Here is a 15,386-nt window from a genome sequence, read left to right as displayed (position 1 = left end):
TTGGACCTTACTTCAAATACCTCATCTGTTGTCCCAGCAAAACAATCGGATCCTGCACAGCCAACTCAGGACTTTAAACCTGGCAGCAAGGCGGATAATGTAGTCATACAAAACACACCTCTCAGTAAAGCTGTGATGGATGTCATTTTGGAGGCCAGAAGGCCTAGTACTAGAATATCTTTTATGCTGGAAAATGGAAGAGATTCTGTGCTTGGAACCAGGCACAAGGAACTGATACAGCTGTGCCAAATATTCCTCAGATTTTGTAATACTTAACTGAGATGCTGGACAAAGGCCTATCTTTCATCTATTAAAATTCATGCCTCTGCCATTTCGGCTCATTACAATACAGAGCCACCACTCTTTTCTCATCCCTTATTAAAACAGTACCTCAGAGGAGCCAGAAATTTAAGGCCTCGAAGGAGATCACCAATGCCTGCATGGGACTTCAACTATGTCTTGGGAAAACTCACCCAGCCTCCTTTTGAGCCAGCTGCTACTGCTGATATAAAGTTTTTATCTTGGAAAATAGCTCTGCTCCTAGCAATCACGTCTGCAAGATGAGTTTCAGAGCTACAGGCACTCATGGCTGTAGAACCTTTTATAATTTTTTATCCAGACAGGGTCTCTCTGAGGACAAACCCAACATTTATGCCTAAGGTGGTGTCCATTGTGGCTCTTAACCAAACTATTCATCTGCCAACTTTCTATCCAAATCCATAGAACAAGGGGGAGAGAATTCTGCATTCTTTGGACGTACACAGACAGCTTAGATTCTACTTGGACAGAACCAAAATTTTCAGAAAGAGCAATTACTAGTGGCATATGCTGCAGGATCACAAGGAAAGGCTATCTCAAAGCAGACTGTTTCAAAGTGGATAGGCCACTGGATTCTTTTCTGCTGCTTACACCATGGCAAGTCAGTGCCTAAGGGCATTAGGCCACATTCAACCAGAGCTGCAACCACTTAAGCAGCCTTTCTCAGGGGAGTACCAACCAAGGACATTTTAGAGGCTGCTACTTGGAGTACAGTGCACAGCTTTACAAAGCACTATCATCTGCCACTCTACTCTAAATCCAGGGTAGGCTTTGCCACTGCAGTTCTGCAGGGCCTCATAGCCATTCCTAATGCTGTTTAGCTCCATCCTACCATCCATAGCTTTAGGACTCTACCCAAATGTAATGACTGCAACAGTGAAACACGAAGAACATAGTACAGTTGTGTACACTTACTATCTTTCCTTAACCTATGTGGTGTATTTGCTTGTAGATGAAGGTAAAGTTTTTATACTAGTGCATGTATATATATATATATATATATATATATATATATATATATATATATATATATATATATATATATTGACTACCCCTTTAGGGGCACTGATATCTCCGGCAAGAAAAACTAAAGAAAATGGTGTCGGCCGCATCTTTTATACCCCTGATGACCTGACGTCAGGGAAGGGGCAACAGCAGCTGACGCAGGACCCAGGACTTTGGAATTCAGGCCGACTGAGTGCAACCTGCCAGCAGGATTACCCAAATTTAATGACTGCAACAGTGAATACACTCTAACATCTACATTTATGGTAAGTGTACACAACTGTACTTTAGCCATGGTCCTGTGGAACCCAGCCTTGAGCAACCAAGTGCATCTACAAGCTCATTTCCTGCCAGGCAAGCAAAATTCACTAGGAGATGACTTGAGCAGAAATCTACTGGACCCTCACGAATGGAAACAAGTGGAACCAAACTCATTCAAACATCTAACCCAGAGGTGGGGAACACTGGAGGTGGACCATTTTGCCTCCCCCCAAACCCACTAATTGAGCAAATTTTGCACCAAGAACCCTCACAGCAGAGCCTGGAAGGTGGATGCCCTATCTTTTACATTGAAAAACCTCTCAATTTATGCCTTTCCTCCTCTGCCCCTCCTCTCAAAAGTACTACTCAAGATCAAACAGGACAGGCCAAGGGCAATCTTTATTGCACCAGACTAGCCACACCAGCACTGGTACCCATTCCTACACAGTTTGACTGCAGTGCCACCCTGGCACCTACATCAGACACCTTCCTTGCTGCCTCAGCAGGAGGGACAGATTTTTGCATCCACAGCTGCAAACCCTAAACCTTGCAGTCTGGCTTATACCCTGAATTACACCACCAGCATCCCTCAGCAAAAAGGTGTTGGGCGTCATCCTTGAGGCCAGAAGGTCTCGTACTAGGAAATCCTATGCTGAAAAGTGGAAAAGATATTGTTCTTGGAGTCCGTCTCAAGGAAAGGACATAGCTGTGCCCACCTTACCTCAAATCCTTGATTATTTAGCAGAGTTGGTCCACAGAGGCCTATCCCTTCTCATCCATTAAGATTCATGCCTCTGCCATCTCAGCTCATTATAATACTGAGCCCACCTCTCTTTTCTCACCCTCTCATCAAACAGTTCCTGAGAGGAGCTAACAATTTAAGGCCCCCTAGGAGAGCTCCCACCCCAGCCTGGGACCTTTAACTTTGTACTGGAGAAGCTCACGCTTCCTCCTTTTGAACCTGCTGCTTCAGTAGAGTTAAAATTCCTCTCTTGGAAAACAGCATTACTTTTAGCTATTAATTCAGCAAGAAGAGTGTCTGAGTTACAGGCACTAATGGCCATGGTGCCCTTCTTTATTTTCCATGCTGACAGGATTTCCCTCAGGACTAATCCATCCTTTATGCCAAAGGTGGTATCCAGTGTGGCTTTAAACCAATCCATCTATTTGCCAACCTTTTTCCCTAATCCTCAGAGTAAAGGGGAAAGGATCCTGCACTCCTTGAAGGTGCACAGGCAGCTCAGGTTCTACATTGACAGGAATAAGCCTTTAAGAAAATCTGACCAGCTACTAGTCTGCTTTGCTACAGGGGCAGAGGGTAAGGCCATTTCAAAGCAAACCATTTCCAAATGGATAGCACACTGCATCCATTTCTGCTATAAGCACTATGGAAAACCTACCCCTCAGGCAATCAGAACTCATTCCACTAGAGCTACTTCAAACTCTACAGCATTTCTCAGGGGAGTCCCTACCAGGGACATACTGGAAGCTGCAACCTGAAGTTCTGTACACACCTTCACCAAGCATTACCACTTAACTGTTTTTTCTAAATCCAGAGCTGTATTTTCTACAGCAGTTTTACAAGGCCTGCTAGCCAGCCCTAACACTTTTGGACTGCCTCCACACTTCCCCAGCTTTGGGAATCAACCCAAGTGTGATGACTGCAGCACTGAAACAAAAAGAACATAGTACAGTTGTGTACACTTACCATAAATGTGGATGTGCGAGTGTATTCACTGTTGCAGTCCTGGCTTCCCTCTCTTCAGCCCCCTGGCTTTCTCTATCCTTTCTACCTATCCTCTTTATGGCCATCTTTTATGGCAGGGGTATTTACTTTTTACTGGAGGTGTTCCACACCATGTAATAGCTTCCTATTTTGGGGGTGGTCTGACATCTGTGACAAGAAAAACTGATGTAATGGCGTTGGCTGCATGTTTTATACCCCTGACGTCATGGAAGAGGCGACAGCATCAGATGCAGAGACCCCAAGACTCTGGTATCCGGGCCGATTGAGGGCTACCCGCAGGCAGATAACCCAAGTGTGATGACTGCAACAGTGAATATGAATACACTCTAACTTCTACATTTATGGTAAGTGTACACAACTGTACTTTTTCCTCTTAGGCCAGTCAGGAGAGTTGACTAGGACTTCTGTCTTGAGTTAGACTGAATTTCCTTAGAAGATGTGAAGTTTACTTTAACCCTAGATTTGCTTGGAATATTCAGTCTTGAACCAACTCTCCCCTTGTGTGCCTGGGCAGAGGTTGACTTAGGCTGTCTTCTTGCCAGCTTTTATTTTTTTACCTTGGTTAGCCACTCGAAAATGGGGAAATAGTTGCATGTATTTTGAGAAGGGACTGCATCTGTATGGCCTGTGAAAGTAGTACCTATTGAGCATAGCACATGCAGACCATTTAAGTCAGTGTTTAAAGAAATGCATCCTCCAAGCAGTTATGGCTTTTATGGTAGGTAAAAAACTTGTTTTCATCTAGCTCTGTGAAAAACTTCTTCGTTAAAAGTAGGCACTACAGAGGATGAGGGATCATGATACCTCTTTAGTAGTCTTGGAACTGATTTTATAAGGTGAATGTGCAGCTTATGGAAAGAAAAATGTAATTGCACGAGTCTCATTACGTTCATTTTTCTTTGAAAATGGACTCATTAGTGGTATTCAGGCAACTGCACAAAGATACAGTAAAGCAAATGCACATAGGTGATAAATATAAGTGAATGCATCCTCAGACTTTCTGGTTTCCTATAGGCACTACCTTGTGCATCTTTTGTGGGTCACCTTTGTTAAAACCAGTATGTTATGATGGATGAGTTCTGTCTGTAGTACTGGTGAAAAATAATCCATTAATGTAATTATAAAGATAAAACCGTCAAAACACCAGGCTGCAGGAGTAGGCAGTTCTAAGTAGCCTCCCTTGTGCATGAAGGGGAGTACTCAAGGCAAATATCAAAAGTCTGAACTTTGCTGATTTCCTGAAGTTACTTGGGAATTAGATACATTTCTTCACAACTTTGTTGTGTCTTTCGGCTTTTCCCGGTTAGGGGTCGCCACAGCGGAACTCCGGTCCGCTAATGATTGGCAGTAGATTTTAATGTGCCGAGTTGCCAGCACTGACGCACAACCTTCAACGAAGGTACGCCCATTCACGCATGTCTCCACACAGAAGACGCTTTAGCTGAGAATCTAACAGGACAATGTCTTACTGTGAGGCGACAATGCTACCGCAGCACCACCACCACAGTCATTTCTTCACAACTTTAAAAATTCTAAATATTTGACTTTCTCTTCTTATATTAATTTCAGACCATACTTACTACTCATACTTTGTGGATATAAGATGTAATTGTCTGTAGGTTAAGTGCCTTTGAAAGGAGAGGATTTGAAAACTTTCTTGTTGGAGAATTTCAAAGAAATAGATACTTGTAAAATAAGTCTAAAACAAAGTGCTCTGAATGTTTGCATCATTGTCCACTTTTTCTGTTCTTAAAGGGACCATTGTAGACAGATTTCTGTGAATATGCATGGCTTCACTTATACATTTTTATAATTTGATGCCCTTTAATTCTGTTACCTGTTTTTCCTTAGGTAGAAATTGGATAGACAAATTGAGTGGACAAAGAATGGACAGTCTCTGGATGCAGTGGAGCAGCAGTTAAAACATTGTCTTTAAGGAATCCAGAGGTAACAGAATATCCATTTTGTTTTATGATGTGACAAGAGATGCTATATTATTTTAAGACACTGGAGAACAATTTTAAGATTGCATGATGGTTATTAGCGTTAGTATCCTGTATGCTTTGTGCCTAATTGGTGTCATCTGGTTTATTTATTAGCCAGGTGAAGCGAACTATGGAAAAATGTATAATTTTTGAAGATGGTCTTGGTATGCTAGCATAAGTGACTTAATGTAAAGTGTGCAAGATGAGATTAACTGCCCACGCGTTACGTGTCTGGAAGATCTGAGCAGGGGAGTACTGGATAGAGCAGTATTGGCTGGTCCACCCATTCTGGTTGTAGGAAGATGTTGGGCTTCTGGTAGGACAGCCTGCTCCAGTGGTTGTGGAGGCTTGCATGTTAAGTCATTTCAGGACCAAAGGGGCATGTACTTGACTGTCCATAGCCAATGACTGTAAACTGCATGGATGTATGTGTATATGGCAGAGCACATATTGGGAGTCTAGTATAGGACACCCCTGTGGCAAAGTGCATGCACATGTTAGCCACTAACTGTGGGTTTAGAATCAGCGGAAACACCCTTACTGGGATGCAGGTAAGGAAACAGACACCGCCCTGGCTTCTTAGAAGAAAGGCTGAAAGGTTCATCGGGCATGGGGGCTAAGGAAGAAAATAAACTGACAGATTAGGCAATGTTAGAAATAAATGAAGCAATGAGTTACTTAATTTGATCATACTATATTGAAGGGAAATGGTTTGCTGTCTTTCAGAACCATTAAGTACAGTGATTGTTATGCACAGCAGTAGATGTCCTTCAAGAATGCAACTGCAGTCATAACATGTGGGTTGTCCTGCCTCAGGCAGCCCTCGGTCGGCCGGATTCCAAAGTCTGGGTCCGACGTCGGCTGATGTCGCATTTCTCTCCGACGTCAGAGCGGCTGGAGTATATAAGAATCAGCCGACGCCATTTTCTTCAGTCTTTCTTGCCGCGCTGTGCCCAAAGCAGAAGCAGTTCGCAAGTGCCGGTCGGTCAGCTCCTGTATTCTACGTTACCGAAGTCATCAAAAAAGCTAAGTACCCCGTTGGGGACCTTTTCTTGCCTCAGCCGATGTCAGAAATAACTGGAAAAGTTAACAATTGTCTTTTTTGTGGTAAACAAATACCTCATAAGGATTTCCACTCTTACTGCCTCCCTTGCCTGGGCCTAGACCACGACGTCTCGGCCTGTGTAGCCTGTGCTCGCTTCAACAAGCGCACTCTCAGGCGCCGGGCGGAGTTCGCTGAAGATTTTTTCGGCGATAAATTTGCTTACACCATGCCGTCGGATCTTCCGACATCGCAAACTCCCAAGAAGCGAAAAGACCGGGACCGACATCCTCGGCCCGCGTCTACTACCGACTCCACGCCAAAACCTAGTGCGAGTGCTCCGGTTCCCTCTGAGACGGTCTCTCCACCGCTCCGAACCGAAGACACCGCATTACCAACGACTCCGATTCCAGACATTACTCCGCCAGTTATTGATTTTCCTCCGGATACCGAAACCGAGGAAATGCCCAAGACCATTGCTGTAGACAAGGTCACTCCTGCACGTGGAGCTGCCAGGCCTCCTATGGCCATGTCTATTAAGGCCTACACTAGGGCTAAGGCAGCCAGCAAAACTAAGCATATTACTTCCAAATCCTTACCTCAGCCGACTCCGGAGACACAAATTATGTCCATGGCTGCTGATTTAATTTCCATGATTAGAGGTTCACAGGCCCATCCTGAGAGAGCATCCCAGCCTCCTCCAGATAAAAGGCCCCGGGTTGAACCCTCTGTCCATTCAGATGAAGACTCTGAGGGCTCTGCCCACTCTGACCAGGAAGAGCTCTTCCAGACCTATGAGGACTCGGATGCAGAGGATTCCATACCTTCGGCCTCCCCTCCTGAGGATATTTCTTTTGGGGAAGTTCTGCACACCATGAGGGAACATTTCAAGTGGCAGGGTCAGGAATATTCTGATTCTTGGAAACGCCTTAGGACTTTCCTTAAGAAGCCTCAGCACAGGCCCTTAGCTATTCCTCCTGTACTTGATGTTCTGGATGATTTGTATTCTGATTCTAGTGCTACCCCTGATTCTCTTCCTCCTGCTCCAGCCAAGCCAGACAGGTATTACAGGGTCCCAGAAACTCATTCCCATTTATTCAGGGCCCATACTGCTGATTTGGAAACTATTTCACAGGGGCCTAAAGGAGTTTCAGCCTCCACCTCCAAAAATCCTTTGCCCTCCAACAGGGAAGCAAGGTCATTAGAAAGATGGGGTAAAAAGCTTTACACATCCACTACCTTATCCATGAGAGCTTTAAATTGCCTTTTTCATATGTTCCAATATCAGGATTATCTCTTAGAAGATTTACAAAAAACATTAGCTTCTCCTGATCCTTTAGACAGGAAGACTTTGCAGGAAGCTGTACATAACACTCAGCAAGTAAGCAATCACTTCCTGCAGTGTGGATATGATGCACTGGAAGCTTCATGTAGGGCAGCTATGACAGGGGCAGTGATGCGTAGACATGCTTGGTTAAAAGATCAACCTCTACCAGATCATGTAAAAGCAAAACTTCTGGATGCACCTTTGGGAACAAGCTTTTTGGTGCAAATGCTAAGGAAGTGTTAAAGACCATCGAAGAAAAAGCAAAATCAGTTCAAACTGTGAAGGATTTTCTCCAGGTTCAACCCCCCCCCCTGATTCAGTAGGAATTGGCCTTCAAAAAAAACTGGTCCTTTCCTAATCCAGAAAAGTTTCAAAGGGGTAAGAACAGACATGGCCGAGGAAGAGGCCAATACAGAGGCCCTTACAGGGGACGACAATGGCAGCCAGAAAACCAAAGAAGTGACGCAGGGGTTTCACCTGCCCAACAACCACAAACTCAATGACTTTCCTCTACTACCGCCTACCAGGGAACAACTAGAAGCTCCCTTGGGTGGAAAATTATCTCTGTTTGCAAAAAACTGGCACAGACTGACAAAGGACAAAAGGATTTTGGACATTATAGACCGAGGGTACAGGTTTCATTTTCATACCTTACCAAGAAAGCAAGGCATGCCAAATCTACCACAACATCAAAGGGCAGAGGCTATCAAGCAAATCACTCTGCTGACTCGAATTAAAGCAATAGAAAGAGTTCCACAAAAAGAACAAGAGCAGGGGTTTTACTCAAGACTGTTCCTTGTTCCAAGAAAATCTCAATGGAGACCAATACTGGACTTGTCCGCATTAAACACCTTTCTCATAGTACTAAAGTTCAAAATGCTGACTCTACAGCAACTTCTTCCCATGCTGGGCAAGGAGTCGTGGCTGATTACTCTGGACCTCAAGGAGGCATACCTGCATGTCCCTATCAGACACAGCTGCAGAAGATACCTCAGATTACTTGCAGGGCCAGAGCATTATCAATTCTCAGCATTGCCATTTGGCTTATCTACTGCGCCCAGAGTGTTTACAAAATGCCTGGCTTCAGTAATTGCTCATTGCAGGCTTCAGGGTATACAAATCTACCCGTACCTGGACGACTGCCTTATACAAGCGGACGACAAACTGATGTTGACAAAAAACCTGGATTATGTCATACGATTACTTCAAGCTCTGGGATACACAGTCAACTTCCAAAAGTCAAGAATGCAGCCATCCCAGCAAATAATCTTCTTAGGAGCCAAACTAGACACAGCCTCTCAGATGGCTTACCTGACAGAATACAAGCAAGAGAAGTTAACTCAATACTTCAAAGGTTTAGCAAAACTCACCCAGATGACTGTAAGGAGATTCCTACAGGCCCTGGGTTACATGGCGTCCTGCATTCTACTGGTTCCATTAGCAAAACTACACATGAGAAAGCTTCAATGGTACCTAAAAAACATTTGGTCTCAACACAGCAACAACTTGGAGACAATCATACCACTCATTCCATGCCTACAAAAGGAATTCCTATGGTGGGCCTCGGTGAGCCAGGAAAACACAGGTATGTCATTCAAAAAACCACAGATAACACAGACCATGACTACAGATGCCTCAGACCTTGGATGGGGTGGCGCACATGGAAGGCAGGTGTATACAAGGACAATGGTCTCCAAAGGAAACACATCTGCATATAAACCAAAAGGAGATGCTGGCAGTAATGCATGCTATCGAGGCTTTTCAAAACCAACTCCAGCAAGGCCACTTATTGATACGGACAGACAACACCACGGTGATGTGGTACATAAACAAGCAGGGGGGCACCCACTCTTACCCCCTTTGCAGACTGACAATGCAGCTTTGGGAGAAATCACTGAGTCTAAACATCCAGTTACAATCCCAGTTTGTTCCAGGAAAAGACAATGTGTTGGCGGACAGCCTAAGCAGGAATTTCACAGATCCACACGAGTGGAGGTTACATCCGAAGGCCTTCAGACAACTTACTTCGACATGGGGCAAGCCAGAAGTGGACCTATTTGCCTCTCACCTCAATCATCTTCTACCAATATTTTGCACAAGGACATACCATCCAAAAGCTTGGAAAATAGATGCCCTTTCATTCAACTGGAACTCCCTAGCAATCTATGCATTTCCACCTCTGCCACTGATGACCTCAGTATTACTAAAGATCAAAGCAGAGAAGCCCAAGGGAATCATAATAGCTCCGGATTGGCCAAGACAACACTGGTACCCACTACTAGGGAGCATATGCCACACCAGGAGGTGGGCCCCCCCTCAGTGGCCTCTACTTTTGACTCAACACAATTTCGAAACACTGCATCCAAACCTTCAGACACTGCAGCTAACAGCCTGGGAGATCCCATAAATAACTTCAGCTTATCCCTCTCCAAGGAAGTTCAGCGGATACTAACAGAGGCTCGAAGACCATCCACCAGAAAGGTCTACTTAGCAAAGTGGAAAAGATTCAGCAATTGGAATACCAGCAAAGGACATGATGCATCATTACTGAACATCCCGCTTATCTTGGAATATTTGGCAGATATGTTACAGAGCGGCCTCTCATATTCTTCAATAAAGATACATGCATCTGCTATTTCAGCTAGATACAACACTGATCCTCCTGTTTTCTCTCAGCCCTTACTGAGACAATTCCTCAGGGAAATCAAGAACATTAAGCCACCAAGAAAGGCCCCAGTGCCAGCCTGGGACCTCAATTTTGTCTTAGAAAAACTGACTCTACCTCCTTTTGAGCCAGCAGCTTCAGTTGACTTGCAATTTCTCTCATGGAAAACAGCCTTCCTGTTGGCAATTACCTCAGCAAGAAGGGTTTCGGAGCTACAGGCCCTAATGGCAATACCACCCTTTATTATTTTCCACAGAGACAGGGTTTCATTAAGGACCAACCCTACCTTTATGCCAAAGGTGGTATCTAGGGTTTCTCTAAATCAAGCCATTTGTCTGCCTGCTTTCTTCCCCAATCCTGAGAATAAGGGGGAAAGACTTTTGCATACCTTGGACATTCATAGACAACTTCGATACTACCTGGACAGAACCAAGGCCAGTAGGAAGTCTGAACAGCTTTTCGTAGCTTACGCCCCTGCAGTCCAAGGAAAAGCAATTTCAAAACAGACTATTTCTAAATGGATTGGACATTGCATCAGATTCTGTTATTCCTTTCATGGAAAGACTGTTCCAGCCTATGTCAGACCACATTCCACCAGAGCTACAGTCACCTCTACAGCATTTTTAAGAGGGGTGCCTACAAAAGACATTCTAGAAGCTGCTACATGGAACTCCGTGCATACATTCTCAAAACACTACAATCTCCCTCTATATTCCAGATCCAGAGCAGGCTTTGCTTCGGCAGTCCTGCAGGGTTTGATTGCCACACCATCTATTTCCTAGAGCATACCTCCTCCCCCAGCTAAGCTATGGTATTCTACCCACATGTTATGACTGCAGTTGCATTCTTGAAGGACATAGTACAGTTTTTGTACCTACCATAAATGTAGATGTCCGATAGACATGCAACTGCAGTCGGGTTTTCCCTCCCTCCATACCCCTCTATGCTTAGGGTCCACTCCTATCCCCCTTTTCTTAGCTGGGGATATCTGTTATGGTGTATTTGTTTTATTGCTCATGTATTTGTTTGGAATCCTGTTTTTGTCTTCCAATTTGATTACAGCCTTCCTTGGAGAGCACCTGGCATCTGGGGCAAGAAACACTGAAGAAAATGGCGTCAGCTGATTCTTATATACTCCAGCCACTCTGACGTCGGAGAGAAATGCAACATCAGCCGACGTCGGACCCAGACTTTGGAATCCGGCCGACCGAGGGCTGCCTGAGGCAGGACAACCCACATGTTATGACTGCAGTTGCATGTCTATCGGACATCTACATTTATGGTAGGTACAAAACTGTACTTTCCTCAGTCATTCTGGCATCCTATATGTGGTGCTGTTCATTTTCAGTGCTTTAGTTAAATTTGCATGTGTGGAAAGAATAGTGAGTTGCTGAGTGATAGTTCATAATCCTGTAACTTTTTTAAACGAATCATGCTGTTCATGGTAGTTACCACAGCATACATTGCCTACAGTTACGGACAGTTTAGAAGTAAAATACAAGTCAAAGTATTGTTTGAATTTTTAAGGAGTACATAGTGACATGCCAAGCTGAGAACTAGTCCAAATGATGTAAAACAAGAAAATGGTCTCTCCACGATGTAACAGATGGAAACGTAATATTTCAGAGAAATCCAAATAATCCACAGATCATGTAGAAAAATAAAAACTTTTTTATTCAAGAACAGTGGGATGATAAGCGCTTTCGCGTGGATACAACCACGCTTCCTCATCTGAGGAAGCGTGGTTGTATCCACGCGAAAGCGCTTATCATCCCACTGTTCTTGAATAAAAAAGTTTTTATTTTTCTACATGATCTGTGGATTATTTGGATTTCTCTGAAATATTACGTTTCCATCTGTTACATCGTGGAGAGACCATTTTCTTGTTTTACATCATTTGGACTGTTTCTCAGGTGATTATTGGTCTCCTTGAGTCTGCAGTTACCTCTTGTGGTTTTTTTTTCCAAGCTGAGAACTGTTTGACATAGCTGGAATTTAAGTTTTATTAAATAAGAGAAATGCATGCACTGGAACAGGGTTTCTTCAAACTGAGTAGTCCCCAGGAATGTTCCAAGAAGACCATGCAAGTCTGAAAATGCACTGCAGTTTTGGATACTAAATGTATTGAGCTGATGTCACTTAAAAATTATTTGTCTGCAAATTGATGATGCAAAACATATGGAAGGATCCAAGTCTGTCCTAGAATCGTTGGAGGGAGAATGGGGGCTGCAGTAGAATGAAAAGCAATAATGATTGTTGGCTGCTCAATCAAACTTTTTTTAAGCAAGTAACTTGTACTGAATTATCAATTGTTAGGCATCGTGCATTTATGTAAATGAAAACAAACCATAATGACATTTTCAGTTGCAAACATTATACATCATAATCATCTATGTAGCCATTGTCAGTCAAACATTACATAGCTCATCCAACTCCTTCTTTTTCTTAAACTGCATTGAACCTCCAAAACATTATTCTGCATGTATTGTTACCACTATTGTCATTTTTTCTAAAGATCTCGCTTTCCGTTTTTTGTGTCTTACGATATTCACTACTTCCAGTACAGTTGGTTTAGACTTTGATTTCCATTTTCTAGTAATTGTTTTTTTGGCAGCCACCAGAATTAAACTCAGCAAGGCCTTACTATGTCTAGGCAATTTGGATTCTGTATCACAGCTCAAAAAAAAAGTGTTTAGTTATACCAGTTTTCTCACTCAATATTTGTGGCAGAGTAGTCTGTAGGAAATTTTTAGTCTGCCAACTTGTTACACTCCAAAAAAATGTTCCCAATTACCTCTCTATTCCCCCATCACACTGCCAATATTTGCAATCTACTGGAAGGAAAAGTTCTTTGGAGTCTGCTTAAATACCTATGCAAACACTTCCAAGCAGAGATTGTAAATGCCTTTTTGCATATTCCGGAGCCATACATATATCCTCCCATAGTTTCTTTGTGAATTGCTTATCCAGCTTCTCTCCCCAATCCTTTCTAACCTCCTCTGATTCCTGTAGTCATCATACAATAATTTATATGGCTTAATGATTATCCATTTTTAACAGTAGCTTCTGTTCTACATCTGGCTAATTTTTAATCTGGTTTGATCTTTTTTTTTTTTTTTTTTTTTTCTCCTCCAAGTTTGAGTCTCTGGTACCGTGTTAGGAATGGACCCAATTCCTGAATCAAAGAATGAATAAAGTTAATGAAAATAGTAAATAACCAACGTACCACAGCGGAAACCCTGCTAGAGAACACCACTTAGAAATGATACTACGGTAAACAGCGAATGGACGCATTGACAGTTCGTTTAAAACAAAGATTTTAATAAAAGAGCGCTTTGGCAAAACTAAGTTTGCTTCATCAGATCACAAACACAATTAAAACCATCAACAGTTAAATACCTGACTCAAAAAAACAATATCCAGCAGCAACACATGAGCGTCTAAGCAATTCTAGTTAAGCAACTAAGCACACAAATTATTTAAGCCCACACACCCTAATAACACTCAGTGCGTTCCAGCAAAATTCAGCAAGAATAACTTGCATTCAAGCCTAAAAATTTAAAACAATGAAATTATATCATACACACATGATAATACAATGCAAAATGTATATAAAATGACTAAATGAAGTTAGAGAACACAATGCTAATACACACCAAAGCTATGAAACACCATCACCTCTCAAGTCTCGACTCTTTCAGGACTGATTGAATAGACCCACAGTCATTTAAGCCAAAGCCCTGATGCGCTTTCAGTTTCAGAATCCAATGCAACTCTGCCCATTCAGTGATGTTAATTGCGTCCCCTTTTCTCTTTCATAAATTACTTCCAGGACTAGGAACCTGAACTCGTGTCCATTACCCTTCTCATTCATGTGTTTGGCAACGGCACTGTAGTTCATGCCCTTACGGGCACAATACAAGTGGTTCCTTATCCTTTCACGTATGTGCCTATTGGTTTTGCCCATGTAAAAGGACCTACAGGACAGACTGTGAGTAACATGCAGCAAATTCTAGGTATTGCAATCAGTTTGCGCTCTAACATATTCTTTACCACTTTGAATATGAATAAAAACAGACTCATCAACAAAGGAACATGCTGTACATTTTCTGGTGCCCATTTCTCCACCAGTATTTTGCAGTTCACCTTCACTCTTAGTATAACAATTTTGTGTCTCGATGACTTTTTATTTTTGTATCCAAAATTTGGCTTGGTCCTACTAGTCCAGCTATGTCAGGGTCCACTTAGAAATATTACATACATTGGCATGTTTTACAAGTTCACGATCATCTGTAGAATAAGTCAAACTAAAAACCATCTCCTGTCATGGATGGCAAAACTCCTTATGCAGTGGAGGCAGTGAAGAAAAATAAGGTTTACCTAAGGTACTCCTAACAGAATCCTGAGCTTGTAAAATGTCACACACCTTGTAATCTCTTGCCAAGAACCAGTTTGTAGCCTGATCTAGTCTTGTATCTAATTCTTCATTCTTAACAGTTAACCTACTGGTTCTCAGTGTCTGTCTCCTCAAAATATTACTAAAGACCTGTTTGGGGTGCAAGCTAGTACAATGTAAGTGGGACAAAAGCATTCTTTCTTACGCAGCCTGGTATAAAAACAGCCCGTGTCATCCCTAACTGTATGGACAACCAGGAACTCCGTTCTAGAAGCTGAGTAAGTAACTGTAAATTTCAAAACTGCTACTGACATTTAAATAACTCACAAAAGTTGAAAGCTGTGTTTCATTCCCCATCCAAAGCAGGAACAAATAATTTATGAAACCACGGCAGAAGTGCACGTGATCACAACCTAGATGGGATCCTAGAATCTCAATCCATCATGACCAAATTGGGCATAGCTATTGGCACAGGATGTGCCCGTAGCTACGCCTGAGGTTTGTCTGTAATACACTCCATCAAATACAAATACATTGTATTTGAGCAACAATTCCAGCAGATAAATTAAGCCCATCTTCTGTGGGTCAAAGGTGCTCTTGCAGGTCAAAACCTCTTCACCATCTGTATTAAAGGATAACT

At 42.8% G+C, this 15,386-nt stretch overlaps 1 protein-coding gene across 1 annotated transcript in view; it reads left to right on the top strand.

Annotated features, from left to right (window-relative positions):
* The first annotated feature begins 5,188 nt into the window (after positions 1-5,188).
* Positions 5,189-15,386, top strand: part of RAF1 (Raf-1 proto-oncogene, serine/threonine kinase) — a 2,753,658-nt gene continuing 2,743,460 nt past the window's right edge. Inside the window, exon 1 of the mRNA XM_044078072.1 lies at positions 5,189-5,278. The gene's annotated coding sequence lies outside the window, so the exon portion shown is untranslated. The remainder of the gene's footprint in view (positions 5,279-15,386) is intronic.

The sequence above is a fragment of the Protopterus annectens genome, chromosome 7.part0 (assembly GCF_019279795.1).
Source record: "Protopterus annectens isolate FY-2018-M chromosome 7.part0, PAN1.0, whole genome shotgun sequence".
Lineage (NCBI taxonomy): Eukaryota > Metazoa > Chordata > Ceratodontiformes > Protopteridae > Protopterus > Protopterus annectens.
Note: the sequence above shows the minus strand (reverse complement) of the source record. Positions and strands in the feature narration are given on the sequence as shown.